The sequence below is a fragment of the Phyllostomus discolor genome, chromosome 6, assembly GCF_004126475.2.
Source record: "Phyllostomus discolor isolate MPI-MPIP mPhyDis1 chromosome 6, mPhyDis1.pri.v3, whole genome shotgun sequence".
Taxonomy (NCBI): Eukaryota; Metazoa; Chordata; class Mammalia; order Chiroptera; family Phyllostomidae; genus Phyllostomus; species Phyllostomus discolor.
In genome coordinates this window covers 84,486,265-84,498,835 of record NC_040908.2, presented here as the reverse complement: position 1 = coordinate 84,498,835, position 12,571 = coordinate 84,486,265, and the positions used below count along the sequence as shown (strand labels likewise).

General features: G+C 47.5%; 1 protein-coding gene and 1 long non-coding RNA gene across 3 annotated transcripts in view; one reads left to right on the top strand and one right to left on the bottom strand.

The window, feature by feature from the left end:
- Positions 1-899, bottom strand: part of DRD2 (dopamine receptor D2) — a 68,323-nt gene extending 67,424 nt beyond the window's left edge. The window contains exon 1 of the mRNA XM_028515885.2: positions 629-899. The gene's annotated coding sequence lies outside the window, so the exon portion shown is untranslated. The remainder of the gene's footprint in view (positions 1-628) is intronic.
- A 170-nt stretch (positions 900-1,069) lies between these two features.
- Positions 1,070-4,698, top strand: LOC118501194. Of its 2 annotated transcripts, XR_004903810.1 has the most exons (4): positions 1,070-1,331; positions 1,796-1,975; positions 2,072-2,208; positions 3,956-4,698. It is a non-coding gene; the product is annotated as an uncharacterized LOC118501194 (long non-coding RNA). The 2 variants fall into 2 exon arrangements; XR_004903809.1 differs by having other exon boundaries at positions 1,796-2,208.
- The last annotated feature ends 7,873 nt before the right edge of the window (positions 4,699-12,571 follow it).

The following is a 12,571-nucleotide window of genomic DNA, read 5'->3' as shown; positions in this document are numbered from 1 at the left end:
CTGGATCTCAGAGAGAGAGAGAGAGAGGTGGAGGAGGAGAACGGAAATTCAGTACCAATGACAGCGGCACAGTAGAAAGTGGGAGAGGAAAGCCCGCACCCGCCTCTCGCTGATCCTCGGCTTCTTCTGTCCTTAGACACGGAAAAGTCACAGGTCGCACCAATGCAGAGTTGCCAAAAACAACCTTTCTCCCTCCGGGGCGGTCGGAACCTCGGACGGCGCGTCCTGGCGTCCCGGGCTCTGCTGCCCGGCAGAGAGGGCCCTCCCGAGATCGCCGGGGGCGGGCCGCCCTCCGAAGCTACGGCTCCGCGGGGAGGCTGCCCGCCCGCGCCCGCCTGCGCCCGCCCGCAGCGCAGCGAGGATTCCCGCCCGGGCAGCGCGGAGGGCGCGGAGGAAGGGAGAGCCGAGCGACTGCGGCAGCGGCGTTCAGGCGGCCCCACCCCCACCGCCCGGCGAGCGGCTCGACGGAAAGTCGGTGGAGAGCTGGACCCCGGCGGAGCGCCCCGCAGACGGCGCCGGAGTGGCCAAACTTCTGGCCGGACAGCTCCGGCCTCCCAGCTCCCTCCTCCTCTCCCCGCGACCTGACTCGGCCCGCGGCCGCCCGTCGCTCCGTCTGGCCGGCGCTTACCTTCAAGCCATAGGGTGCCCGGGGGCAGAGACGGCGCGGGCTGCTCGAGGCTGCCGGCACCCGCCGCATCCACGTGCGGCCGCCCCTCCGGCAGCCGTCCGGGCCGCCTCTTTCCTCGGCCGGTCACTGGCTCCCGGCCCCGCCGCGCCGTTCGGAGCCCCGGCGGGCAGCCGCCCGGCCGGCTCCGGCCCGCGGGAAGCAGTGGTCGGCCGCGGCGGGGCGGGGCGGGGCGGGCCGCCGGACGGGCGTGCGGCGCGGCGCGGTGCGGCAGCGGGCGGCGGGCTCGGGTTCTGAGCCTGGACAGCTCCGCCGCACCGCGGCGCCCGGAGCTCCAGAGGGAGGGGGCGGGGCCGCCCTGGCCGCGGGGCGCCGCGGTCCCGCCCCTGGGGCAAGCCCCGCCTCGTCCCACTGTGCGCCGGGGTGAGGGCCGCGAGAGTCTGAGCTTGGGGGAGCGACGTACAGGTGGAGTGTGCTGACCTCCTAGGCTTTGAGGCAGGTGGGATCCGAGGCGGGAACTGAATGGTGGACTACACATGGCGCTCCACCCCCAGTCCCAGCCCCTCAAAGTAACGCCCTGTTTATGCAGCGACGTCTTGACAGGTGTCTTCATCTCAACGTTGTCCGTGCCCTCCTTTGAGAAGTCAGAGAACAAGGATTGGGGGGGGGGGGGGGGGGGGGGAGGCACCACCCTCCAGAGAGTCTGGTAAGGAGGAGAGAGAAGTCCAAGGTCCGTTTTCTGACCTCTGCTCTTGGAAACCCTGTGATCAACCCCCTTTTGTTGCTCGACTCTTTCAGGGGAAAGTCTGCTTGGACTTGACCTGAAATAAAAATTCAAAAAGGAGGTTCTGGGGTTCCAGCTCACCTTTGATTCCAAACTGAGGTGGGAGGGGGAAGGAGGCGGTGGTGAGGGTTGTTCTGCTGGGGTCCTCTGCTGGGGTCCCAGGGTCCTTTGGGCTACAGAGAAATCTTTCTCTCCCCTTACCCTCCTCTCTCCTTCCCTTTCTTCTCTAAGAATTAGTTATTGACTCTCTTCCATTTGCTGGACTGTATGTCAGATTCTGGGGTCCAGAGAAGAATAAAACCAGGCCCTTGCACTTGTCCTGACAATCCAGAATGGAGACCTCCAGGAAATTGTGTAACATACCACAGCACCTGTGGCTTTAACAGGTGCTGTGGAGCACAAACAAGAGACCTCACAGGGGCTGGTCATAAGAAGCCTAGTTCCACAGGGAGAAGGTGGCACAGCATCCCAGGCAGAGGGAATACAAGGTCAAATGACTGACCTTGCCGGGCAGGGACTCTGTCCATCATGGCTGGAGTCAAGCCACTCCCGGCCACAAAGATTAAGTTTGTATTTCCTCCAATAACCCACACAATTATAGAAAACTAGAGTTGAAGAGGACCTTAGCACTCATCTAATCCCCACTTTCATTGCTCTACAAGGGGGACCAAGGTCCAGAGAATTGGAATGACTTTGCAGATTCCACAGACATCCAGCACTGGACAGTCCCCCATTTGCCCTTGTACAGGCCAGCACTTCTCTCAAATACAGCCATCTTTTGGAGGCAACTGGAGAAGGAGTAAGTAGACTTGGCATGCCTCTTCCCCTGCTCCTTGCCTTTGGTACTATTGTGCGGATCTGGACTGTTTCCCATCCCCCAGCAAGCTTCATAGGAAGTTATTACAACAATTAGGAATCCTAACATTTTGACATATTTGCTTCTAAAGCTATAAAACATTATAGTTACAGTGGAAATCCCAGGGCTCCTCTTTGTCTACCCTAAGGCCATTCTTTCCAAAGTTTAATCTACTTATGAACTTGGTGCCTTCAGTTCGGCAACTCTACATGGGTCCAGGGACAGAGTCCCCCAGTGGATAGGTCACCCCTCTCCTAACTAGTCAGAGCACTTGGATGGGTGTCCTGCCTCTGTCACCTACCAGTTGTGTGACCTCAGCTAAATTGTTTAATCTCAGATTCCCCATCTTCAAATTGGGTCCAAAAATACCTTTCTCTCTGGCTGCATTGATGATCACAAATGAGGATGTTTTACACAAATTGTAACCTGGCTGCTCTGAGGTGAAGAAGATACCTTGCTCACTCAAGGGGCAGAAGAGAGAGCAAGATGCAGCCTCCATGGGGTGTACCAACCCAAGGACACTGTGGCTCTGCACTGCCTTTTTTACCCTGATCTTGCATAACTGAGTGGATTTCATGCTGGCTATAAGTGAGACAAAGAGATCTTTTAGTTTTCAATTAGCAAATGCCTCGCTTTTTAAACAAGCAGCACAGCAAACAGATGCACTGACTGATTGATGACAGGGAACATCTGTGGCCAGTGGGTGACTGCAGAGGAGGCGCCTGCTTCCAGGGCTGGCAAGGCCCTCTAGAGGTCATTTGGTGCCTCCCCCAGCCTCCAGGCAGAGCTGTACTGGGTCCAAGAAGGCTCCATGGGGGCAGGGTGAGACTTTTCCTTAGAGCTTTCCTAGAAAGGAGTACACAGGGCCTTTTTGAGTTTCTCATTTCTATGTTCCAGAGCATCAGAGTCAGGAAGTTCTTCCTGGTGCTCAACTTAATTTTTATTACTACCCTTTTTATAGTTGAAAGTGGTTAGTAATAGATGTTAAGGGAAGAAGATGGGTCGAAGAAGGTGGGGCTTTTGTTGGTCCATGGAAATGAGGGGAAAAAAAAACAGAGCCAGCAGAAAATAAGGAATATCTTACAGGGGTATCCAAACTTTTGGCATCTCTGGGCCATAGTGGAAGAAGAAGAGTTGTCTTGGGCCACACATTAAATACATTGTGACACATAATCACAAAAAATCTCATAATATTTTAAGTAAATTTACAATTTTGTGTTGGGCAGCATTCATAAACATCCTGAGCCACATGTGGCCCATGGGCCATGGGTTGGACACCCCTGAATTCTAGAACTTCCTTTAACTGCCTCCAAGCTGAAGAGTGGGGCATGGCTGGGGCATGGACAGGTGTGAGGGTCCCTGTCACACCTCTGTCAAAATCTGATGCACCCACAGAGGGAGAGACACAGACTGCTGAAAGTCATTCCACGGAATATAAGGGACATGCCCTCACTGGAGGGGTCGGGAGCAGAGCAGCATGAGGGAAGCAGCACCACTGGAGTCATGCAGGGCTCTGTTCAAGTCCAAATTCCACAGCCTGGAGAAAGTTCCAAATGTCTCTGAGCCTCAGTTTCCTCAGTTGTAACTTATGAATAGGGACCCAAATAGCAGGGTTATCAGGAAGTTTAAGTGTGAACGACAACTAACATACTGATGCTCAAGACATTTTGCACATTTTCCTCTCTTACAGAAAATGTCAGTCGGAGAAGTGCTGAAGGAAATGCAGACACCCTCTATGTGGTGTTGCAACTCCGTATTTCTAAACCTACTTTGCAGATGGAAACTGAGCCCCTGTTTTCAAGTTCTGGGAATTTTTTCTTTTCTCATCTTCCTCTGTCTTTTGGCATTTTGTTCTTATCCCATTTGCAAACAACTCTGAGAATGCCTAAGGTGGCAATCCTGAGCTAGAGGAGGTGTGGAGCAAAAGCAAATAAACATGTCCTTTGATACTTTATTATTTCTCTCAGAGTATAGAATGACTTAGAGAGCTGCAGAATTCCTGGTTACTGGTATTGCTAAGAGAGCCACAACCCCATGCCAGAATAATCTTGTAAAGGGATTGAAGGTAGGTGAGGCTAGTCCTCCCAAAGGAGGGGTGGGGAAGGAGAGGGTCCTTTTAATTAAAGGGCAGAGGGTCAGGCACTCTCTCTGACTAAGATAGGAGAGAGTTTTGACATCTGCACATGCAATTCACCTTTAAAGAATGATTTCCTCACTGGTGAACTATAACGTGCTTTTCTATATCAGTGTGAAATCGACATCTGTAGATGTTCTTTGCACCCTCCTAGCTTGAAACAATAAAGAGTACAGGTGTAACACAGTTTATGAAATTCCATTATACAATTTTTCAGAGTTGCAAAACAGATAAAGCCCAGTTTTGCAAATTTATTTAACTGCATGATCAGAAGAGATCATAAAAATATATACTTTTCCGTTTTTATACACCCATGTTAATAGCAGCATTATTGATAATAGCCAAAGTAGAAGCACTCAGTCTCCACTGATGAATAAATGGATAAACAAAATGTGGTATATACATAAATGGAATATTATTCAGCTTTAAAAAGGAATGAAATCTGTCACATGCTGCGAGCTGGACGAACCTTGAAGACCTTATGCTAAGTGAAATAATCCAGTCACAAAAGGACAAATACTGCATGATTCCACCTACACGAAGTCCCAGAGCAATCAGAGAGTGGAGTGGAGTGGGGTTTCCAGGGGCTGGAGGGAGGGGTGAATAGGGAGTCAGCATTTAGAAAGTATAGAGTTTTTGTTTGGGAAAATGAAAAGGCTTTGGAGATGGAGGATAGTGAAGGTTGTACAACAAATGTGGGTGTGCTTAATGCCACTTAACTGTACACTGAGAAAGGGTTAAGGTGGTAAATTATGTGTATTTTATTACAACAAAAAATATATAAGCCTTGGTTTCAGTGGCCACTGTAGTTGCGACATATGTAAAAACAAAATAAAACATCTTGGAAATTATTAGGTAAGCAGGTGGAAAAGTGATTGAATTTAGAAAACAATAGATTTATATATAACTTCTGGAGTTGTATTTAGGGAAGTACAAGTGGGAACCCCCCAAAACTGGCATGATCTTCTGGAGGGTGGGCCTCTTGTAGTACCCACTTCCCCCACTGGGTGTTCCAGGAACCCATTTGTACCAGTGTAGCAGCTGCTGCTGTTGTGAGAGGCTGTGTTTGGCCTCAGTGAATTATTTTTGAAGACTCTTTCAGTGCATTTGCCCATTTTGTGATGGGTGATTTATGGGCACACCTGTCCACACCATACTGAGTGTTTAGCAGTTTTTGACCAAAAAAAAAACCTTTTTTTTTTGACTCCCATGCCCCACCTTCCCTATTCACCCAGTCTTGCCCTGAGTGACTTTTTTTTTGTTTCCCCAGATGGAAAATGTCTTGAAAGGGAAACATTTTGTCCATGTGGAAGAGGTCAAACAAAAAAACAGCAGAAACACAGCAGCACTGAAAGGCATCAAAATTGATGAGTTCAAAAGCTGCTTTGAGTAGTGGAGAAAATGTCTCAATAGATGTATTGCATCATATGGAGAATACTTTGAAGGTGACTGAAGTTTAAACATGTAAGAATAAATACATAACTTTTTATAAATAAATTTTGGGTTTTGTGGGTCCCCCCGCTTGTACAATCTGTATGTATGGCCTAAGATTTTTTCAGCCCTTTCTATAGGTAATAAAGCACTCTCTTACTAAGTCTCATTTACTTCCAATAGCCCAGGAATGTCGAGAATATCATTAATTTGGGAGAGCACTAGGAAGACTATTAAAGGACTTCCTCTTCCAGAAGATGGAAACAAGCAATGGAACTGGGATTTTTCCGATAGTCTGCCAATGCAGGACCATGCAACCACTCAGGTTTGAATGGACTTGTGCAGGTCAGAAAAAGCTCTCAATGACGAAGAAATGCTCAAATTAAGCTTTTTTTTATGTGGGTGGGGGAGCAGTAAGCAAATCAGGAGCTGAGCTCATAAGCCAACCAGCAGCATCTGGGAGTGTTTTCCTCACAACCTATTTGTCTGCACGTGTTCCCTATAGGTGAGGACTGTTCCCCGCTGCTCACAGCCTTGTTGCCTCCAACACTGAGTATCAGTGAGGAATCATGGATGTAAGAAACAATTCAGGCAGTGTGAGCAGAGAAGCAACTCATTGAGAGTAGTTCAGAGAGTAGTTTACAGAATCATGGGGGAGATTAGAGAACCAGGGTGGTAAACAGGCAGGGGCAAAGCGCTAGATGCTGTGAGGACTTCAACCAAAGGAAGCCCATGCAGCAGTCCAGCGAAAACTTCATTACTGCAGGCAAACACAGGGCCCCAGTGGCGCGGCCACCACTGCTGGCACCAGACTCTGGCATCCTCCTGGACCTCTGTTGCACTATTTCTGGAAACTGAACATTGTGGCTGCTTGTGCTGCCTCTAGAATGGATGCACTGCCGTCCCTGCTTCTCTGACTCACCAGTGCTTGAGTAGAAGTTTGGGGTATCTGCCTCTCACTGAACCGACCAAGAAAGAACCACACAGTGAGGGGAAACAACAATAATCCACTATATCCAGAACCAAAGGAAAAAAAAAATCATCCAGTCCTGCCCATTCTATTCCTCATGCTCACCACCCCTACTCCAATCCAGGTCACCATCAGTATCTCAGGCAGATTAGTGAGCCTTTCCCTCTTCTCCCACCTCCAGTCCAGCTTCCACACTGTACAAGAATGTTTCTAATATAAAATCTGATGGTGTCTCCCCTACTTAAAACCCTCCAAAGTCTTTCTGTTGCTTTTGAGATAAATTCCAATCTTGTTAAAATGGATTAAATGTCTGCCACATCTGTCTCTTTCCTCTCCCAGCCTCATCATCTCTGCTAGCATCCCTTCTGCAGTGAATGAAACAATGAATGAATAAATGGGTTTGGGGAAGGGTCCCAGAGAAGATCTACTCCAGTGTCTCCCAAATGCCAGTCCTTGCCTTGGATGCAATGTTAACACCTTGGAAACTAAGAAAAAAATGCAGAATTGGGAGCCTAAAATCAGATCTACTAGATCAGAATATCAGGGGCAGGAGATAGAATTCTCTATTTCTAAAAGCCAAGCAGTGGTTCTGAGCACCAGCCAGGTGGGGAAGCACTAATTTAATCCACACCCCTCATTTTACATACATGGAGCCAAGGCCAGAGAAGTTAAAAACTCAATGTATGTAAATCAAGTTTGGTGTTGTAATGACAGGAAACTTTGAGCAAAGTGAATCTGACACATTTAGTGCTATGCACATCCTCATTGTTCCACATGGTAATTAGGCATAGATAGTGGGCAAGTTATCCAGAGGGAGAACTATTATTATAGTTATAAAAACCAAGTATTTGGGGGTCAACTTGAAAGGAGGAGAGGAGCCACTGGAAAAGATTGGGGTGCTGCTTTGAGGCCCCACAGAGGGCCTTCAAATCTGTCAGCTGGGCTTCAACAGATCTTAGGACAGGTGGCTCTGCCCACAGGTTTGGGGAGTCAGGTGCAATTTGGGTTGCTAGGAGCCCTTAGATACAACTGGAGAAAGACAAAGCCACACCCAGCCCCTTCTTCCAGTGAGAGAGGGACTGAATTGGGTACAGAACCATAGGAAGAGGGAGGAAAAGAAATTGGAGAAGGACCTAGGTCCTTCCACTGCAGGAACAAACTGAGCACTGGGATTTAAAGAAACCCCTTTCTCTCCCTAATTTCACAGAAGCATTTCTGTCACACATTGGAATGGCCTGTTGTACTCTGGATACATGTTGCAGGCCCTCCTCCAGGGTTATGCCCATATTGCTCCCTTTGTCTAAAATGCCTGACCACGGCCCCCCACACCTCTATATGTCTGATCCCCACCAGTCTTTTAAAACCCACCTCAAACCGTTGTGTTCCTTAGTCCTTTCCTGACCTCCTACACCTGGCCCAGACATAATGCCCCTGTCCAGTATTCATAAAGTCATGCACCTCTTTGTGACATTCATGGCCTCATTATTTGTATTCTTATCTGACTTTTTGACTAAAAAGTTGATATCACCTGGCTCACTTTCCCCTTCTCCAACCCCTAGTATTGACCCCATCACAGGGTAGACTTTCAAAAAATGTTTACTAAAAGAAATCTCCCCAATTACTAATCTATTTGGTTTATATACAACTTAGTGTGAGTTGGTTTATTCTGATTGATTTCCAGTTTCCTAGCTGAGAGGCTCTGGGACTGTAGAAGTTTTGCTGGGGAGAGGGATGGGGAGAGTTGTGGGCAGGGGAAGAGAGAGGTCCTGATGTCCAGAACCTGGACAGATTGTGTCCAGTTGGGTGGGCCCAACTATCTCAAGGCTTTTGAGAGACTAGCTGGGTGTTGTTAGACATCTTGACACTAGGGCACCAAGATACAGGAAGAGGCAGAAGCGGAAGGAAGGAAGGAAGGAAGGAAGGAAGGAAGGAAGGAAGGAAGGAAGGAAAGAAAGAAAGAAAGAAAGAAAGAAAGAAAGAAAGAAAGAAAGAAAGAAAGAAAGAAAGAGAGAAAGAAAGAAAGAAAGAGAGAAAGAGAGAGAGAGAGAGAGAAGGAGGAGGAAGAGGAGGAGAAGGGTGATGAGACCAGACATAACTGGTCCCTCTTTGTATTTTGACATACCCTTGCTCTGAGCAAAACTTCTCCTCCTCAAAGACAGTACAGAAAGGAGCCACCCCACCAGTCATCCAGCCCTGACTGAGTTTGTGGTCAGCTTGGGCTACAGGAGAAGAACACAAAAGTCCAGGAGCAGAAACTTTCTTGTCCACATTCCTGGCCTTCCCACAGGGTCAGGAGACTGGCTTTCCTACCTGACTCCCCCTCCCCCAGTGCAATCACATAGTTGCTGCAGGGGTATGTGCTGCGATGGCCAAAACCATGAAGGGCTCCAAAAGTCGTATGTGATTGCTTGACTTTGTGACCTTGAACAGGTGCTTAACTAAGTCTTAGTTTCCTCATCTGTAAAATGGATATAGCAATTTATTTTTCAAAGTTCTTGTGAGGATTATATGTGATCCTGTCTATGGGAATGCATTGAGAAAGAATGCCTGGCCATAGGAAGTGCTACATAACTGGCATTGACTCTTGTTAGTAATGTGCTTGACCTCTGAGGCCGGTAGACTCATCTCTCACATAGTCCTCAGGAACATCCGTGATGGGTACAGGAGGGAGTAACAAAGTCTCCATGTCCAGGCCTTGCCTTTTGGGAGCTTTCAATCTAGACAGAGAGAGGCTGCAGAGCAGGTGCACAGTTGCAGTCATGGGCTACCTTTAATGGGAAACTCTCTCATAGTTGGATAACCCAGGGCAGGCAATCTATTAGGTCATCTGACTTACAAATTCTTTCTCAACAGAGATGATTATGATGAGCTGGACCAATTAGATTTTCTCTGTTAGGAATTTGAACTATGAGATTCTTTAGAGAGAATATTTCAGTTGGCATCAGGAGCAGAAACTGATGAAAGGAGAGACAGAGGGAGGCAGGGACCATGAGCAACCATACATAAGTGACATTTATGAGTAAACTAAGTAAGCCAAAGGCATGAGTAGAGTGAGGGGGTTGGTCCACCGCCTGAGAAGTAAATATACACAAAGAAGCAGATGTGTAGAGCAGAAAACACTTCAGTGAAATGAGAACTGATGAGGGTGACAGTCTGTCCTGATCACTAGAGCTACTTGGGTTTGGTCCAGTCTTCCAGACTTGATGTCCACAAAATCCAGTGAAACTTCAATTCTTCTTCAGGGCCTGGTTGTTAAACTTTACTTGGTACCAATGAGACCTATGTGTTTGAGACTTCTAACTGCTTTATTTCCATGTTCTTCCTTATAATACTTGTTCACTCACCAAAAATACATGCCTATAGTGACTTGAGGTGATCCAAGAAAACCTCCAATCCTTTCCATCAGAAGACCCTAATACATCCACCCTGAACTTGGACCTAGTTCTGGACAGTGGTTTCCTTCCTTTGCTCTAAGACCCAGGCTCTACCCTGCTTCCCAGACATGGTGTTCTAAGCTGAGACCCCTGCCTTACTAACCTCTATCACTAGGGGCTCTTCCTAAACCTCCTGCACCTCCATCAACTCAAGGTCAAGACCTAGAAAGGGTAAATGGGATAACAGGACACTAGAACTCAAGAGATACATGAAATGGTCTACTTAAATCTAACAGGAGACTGAAACCAAAGGCAGGAGGAGACCTTGTAGCTCCTGCTGACTCCTTCCCTGGTCACCTTCCTTCCACACCCCTGAACTGTCCCTCCAGCTCTGTGGCTCTTCTCCATTCTCCCCCAAGATGGTCATTGCCCTCAAGACTCATGGCATCTAGGCCACTCTGAACTCCCACCTCCTTTTTGGTATGGACAGCCCCCCTACCATCAGATCAATACAGAACAAATTGGTATTTTTCAACTTTAGAAAACTCAAAGAAAACAAAACCCAACACAGCCTAAATGGAAAATAATGAAATGGACAAGCAAAAACACATTCTGTTTGTCTACTACATGTTCTTCATTTCTGAGCTACTAAAGCCTCACCTCAGGTTACATTGGCTGGATAACCTTGGCTGGTATAGGTTTGGATTTGAATCCAGATTGGGCCTGATCCAGGGATTCTTAATTGCTGCCAGAAGTGGCTTCCTGGCCTCTCTTGTATGGGGCTGCCCTCCAAACCTGGCAGGACTGCTTTTCAATGCCAGTCACTCTCATCACTGCAGGTCCTGACCCCTGTACCTTGAAACTCTTCATGCTTTGCCTGGGATCCAGGCTCTTTTGTCCTTGCTTTTCTCCACCATGACGTTGTTTCTAAGACATTGAGAAACCTACTCTTGCCCCTGACCCAAGTCTAAACATGTTGATCACTTTATGAAAGAAGGACACAAACAATTGCCCAGGACTTGCTCTACTATTAGCACTGTGGTTTGCACTCTGACATTTAACTTAATTCTCAGAATGCTTCAGATATCACAGCTGGTGAAATGGGCTTAGGGATTGTTGAAGAGGGAGTATGAGGATTCAAAGCTGGGTCCCTCAAACTCCAATCCCAGTTCTTTGTCATTTGTATGTTCATGCAACACCTACACCAGGGTGGCAAAGGCATTTCATTTCACGTGTCAGTTCTGATCAACTCAGGGGTAGCCTGGAGTGCTGTGGTGAGTAGTATGAGGCTACATCTGTGCCCAGCTGGAGAGAGTGTCATGGTAAATTAGAGATGTCTGGCATGGCGACAACCAGCAGGAGTAACTGTCAGTATGTATGCCATGTATTTGCTGCCCTTGGTCCAAGCCATTTTTGTGTCAGCTGCACAATCTTAGCAGCAGGCACCATTGTGGCCAGAACCTCCCTACTTTGCATCAGTCTCCTGCCACATGGAGGAACCTGTCTCTTCTCAATCAGGATTCAAGCCACACTTTGCTACTTAGTAGCCATATGACCTTAGGCAAGTTACTGCACCTCTTTGAGCCTCAAATTCCTTGTCAGTAAGATGTAGCTGAGTGTAATACCTTCATCCCAAAGGTTTTGGTAAGTATGAATTGGCATTGTGTTTGTAGAGTTCCTGGTATGATGCTTTATACACAGAAATTATCTGATAAACCTTAGTAGCAGTGAACATTGTTGTTGCACACCATTGTTCTGTCAATGCCTATTGCCCACACTGTTGTACACACTAACTTTCTGTTTCTATGACCTGCCAGGGAAAAGTGCCCAGTCTCCCCAGTAGTTCGCAGTCTCTTCAAGTGCCCTGGAATCTGTGACAGTCAGTACTGGTTCTGCGTTTACCATGAATGCTCCACTCTCTTGTTAGATATTTCAAATCCTCCCCAGGGGCACCCCTTGTTAATGTGATTACATTTCTGGATTTTTTCATTAAGTTCTTTCTCACAGAGGTGCTAATAAATACTTGGTAGAACATGGAAGTTAATTATCATCTTAATTAGAAAAGATGACCTGGTGAATAGTATGTGTTATTTTGTTATCAAGGTAAGTCCCATAAATGTCAATAAGAAACCAAAATTCAGAACCAAAGGTTTTGAAATTTCTGGGCAGGTAATTCCCAAGCTTTGGAAGCAATGGGGGTCAGATTATTGTGGCATAGCCAGCTACCGACCTGTTCCCTGACCTGGACCAGAAAATAAGAGCTGTAGCCCTTTCCAACAGAGGAGAGGGCAGCTCACGGAGCCAGTATTTTCTTCAGACATAATTCTTTTTATTAAGCATTTCTGAAGGGCTTTGTAGTTTTCTAGTGAGTTAGGATGGCCTCATCTTCCAAGGACA